The sequence below is a fragment of the Nematolebias whitei genome, chromosome 22 (genome assembly GCF_014905685.2).
Source record: "Nematolebias whitei isolate Nwh7 chromosome 22, NemWhi1, whole genome shotgun sequence".
NCBI lineage: Eukaryota > Metazoa > Chordata > Actinopteri > Cyprinodontiformes > Rivulidae > Nematolebias > Nematolebias whitei.
The window spans coordinates 19,499,682-19,502,977 of NC_056519.1; positions in this window are offsets into that span (position 1 = coordinate 19,499,682).

The following is a 3,296-nucleotide window of genomic DNA, read 5'->3' on the forward strand; positions in this document are numbered from 1 at the left end:
TATATATATTTCTCTCTTTTAGGCTACTCCTGCACTGTAGTAGTATTATTTTATGCATGTTGCTTAAATTAGAAATTATGTTTATATCCGCACAAACATAAAAGTACTGCAACAATTTATGTTCCAGTATATCTAAGTAGATTTCAACCTTCTTTTATGATAAGATAGACCTCAATCTGATTGTATCTTTTTTATTTTTATGACCCCTATAATTATAAATTGGTGTTATATCAAGTACTCAGCTTGTAGGTACACATATAAAATGTACAAGTGTGGTATTTCTCATTCTGGAAACTGGTCACATACGTAGGCTAGACTGGGTTTGGGTGTATATTGGCAAATGTTTTGGTAAATTGTGTTATATTGGGTAAAGTTAGTTTGTAGCTTTAATAAACATCTGGTTTGCAGCAAGATGTGTTTAAGAGAAAAAAAAGACAATCAGGCTAAATATGAACATTTCTATTTGAAGGCACTGCTTTATTTACATGTTTACCTACGGTGCAGATTTGGTTTAATGAACGGGTCAGTCCATGTAGGACGCTCACATCACTTCCTGTTACATGAAAATTAAAATATTTGACAATAAAAGACAGACAACCATTGAAGTTCTGACCTAAAATCACGTCTGTGTCGACGTGCTTACAATATTAATCTGTTTATGCCCTCTTTCTCTGTCATGAAGCACTGTACTCTAATGAAAGTGGATGTGAGCAGGACTAAAACAGGTCATTAAGGCAAGCGGCTAATCTTCATGTTAGTTTCAAACCAACAGCAGCTCAAGCTGCAGGAACGTCTACTTTGTTTCCTGTCAATAAAAAAAATCACTGCTGTTTACTCTAATCTGGATGATATCTTTCATTTGTCGAGGCGTCCCGGGTCATATACTGTAATTATCAGGATCAGAAGTGCCAGCTGATGTGGTGGATTCACTGATTTCCATCCACCCACCAGTCCTTAAAATACCACCCCCAGCCCAAACACACGGAGATGTGAAGAAGGTCAGTGCCAGTGTGCCCTTTCAAAAACCTCTCATCAGAAAGTCAAACGCCGGCTGCAGCGAGCGCCATCAAAGCACAGCGAGCGCGAGCCGTTTGAAGATCAGCGAGACCTTTGTTCTGGACGGCGGTCAAAAACCTTGGACTGGACCCGCTGCTTCGACAAGAACCCGAACACTCCAAGCTCTCCTGAAGTGATTCATTCAAACAGAACGGCACAGAATCAAGATTTAAAGGGATATTTACCAATGAAGTCATTATTTTTTTTCTTTAAATATGATTCTGTGGCAGCACGTGCTTAAATCTTCCTGCTATAAAATGATAAACATGTTCGAATATTTTTGTTTCTCTATCAGTGGGTGTTATAAAATGTGTTCATTTAATTAGCTACTAATTAGAAAATGATGAAAAATATTGTTATTGTACAGAACCAATATAATTGTCTAAACAACGTAAAAAATATTGCTTAAATTAGTATTAGAGATGTACTTAAAATATGTACAATATTTGCCTTAATGTGCTGTTTTTCTTTTTCAAGTACACTTGTTCATGTACTTTTACCTTCGTTACTTTCGCAGTATAGGATAAGTTAGATTATACACACAAAAATCTATGATAGGGTGTTTAAATATAAAGGATTCATATTTACTACCAAGTATTTCAAACGTGTTTCCTCTAAATCAGCTAAAAGAAAAGAAAATGAGAAAAATGTTAAGGTTTTTTTTCCTCATTTAAAACTTTGGTTTCTAAATAAGGAAACGAGTAAAAACACAAACCTGGATTTTTGCTTTTGAGATCCCCAGGTTTAAAAATATTTAATTCTGTTTAAAACATTCCACTTAACTCAGGTGATAAAGCTACAGTAATAATACTGACCACATTTTTTTTACTTCTTTGTGTTCTTGTTTTTTTTGTTTTCCCTTGGCAGAAATCAAAAATTCTGATTTACCATTTGACATAAAGTGCATCACCATGTCTAAAACATATATTTTAACAAAAACAAAAACCGTAAACTTGTTTTAAAATGAACGCATGTGAGCAACAATTTAACGATTCGAATTTAAAAGCTTAAAAGAGGAAAGCAGATGAACTTCAGCTGGAGCACGACATAAATCAATGGTTTCCAAATAATAATATAAATATTAATGTTCAATTTCTACTCCTTCGTCTGTGGATCTGAGTGGAGTAAAGATTATTTTGTATAATAAGCTTCAAAAGAAAAGAGCTCTGAAGATAAAAGTCAAAATAAGAGCATTTTTACTGTTATTTAGTTGGCTTTTAATTAAAGTACCGTATATTTCGGACTATAAGGCGCACTTAAAATCCTTTAATTTTCTCAAAAATCAACAGTGAGCCTTATTTTATTTTTTCATTCAACCTTTATTTGTACAGGTTAATCCCGTTGAGCCTCGGGGACTCATTTATAATCCTGTGCACTTTATAGTCTGAAAAATACAGCACATCACAAACATTGCTTTAGGACCTGAGAAAAAAGTGTTAGATTGTTTTAAAAAAAAAAGGTGGTATGCAAGGCTGTTGTAAATTCAGCAAAAATCTGATAATTGTATGAGCAGATATTTGTACTGCGAGAAAATATTTGCATAGAAAGTAACAAAACACGACTTTTATTGTGAAAATCTCTACAGAAATGCTTCAAAAGTGTGTTAATGCCGCAATAATACAATTTAACAAGAAAGATGACGTTAAAACAACAAAGAACTGAACCTAAAGTAGTTATAAATGCCTTTTACAAAGCTATTACAGTTAATTACTCATAATTTAGAGTAAATTAAAACGTTAGCTCAACATGAAAATGAAGCTAACACTTTGGCTAATCACTCTCAGCGGCGTATTGGTTATTTTTAGAGTAGTAACTTGTTTTAAATAGTTTAAACATACTTTTCTAACTTTTCAAACATTGTAAATGTCATCTTTTAGACGTGTTGTTAATTCTCTTCAAACCTTATAGCCAGCACGACGAGCTAATAACCAACAAACACGTTTTCAGGATAGAAAACAGCAAAAAAGCGTTGAAAACATTCAACTTTAGAACATATTTTTCTTGTAAAAGTTGTTTTTGGAGGTGTTAAAAGTATGTGGATATTGTACTCACCTTAAAGAGCCAGCATGTGGACACAGAGAAGTTCATTCAGCTGAACGGATTGAGGACTGAAAGGAGGAAAAGAGGTCGGTGCTTTAAAAACCCGCTGCTGTGATGCATTCACTGACTGTAGGAAATGTTTTAGATGTTGTGGCTTTAAAACGCTTAGATAATTTTTATAGCAATCAACACGAATTCAT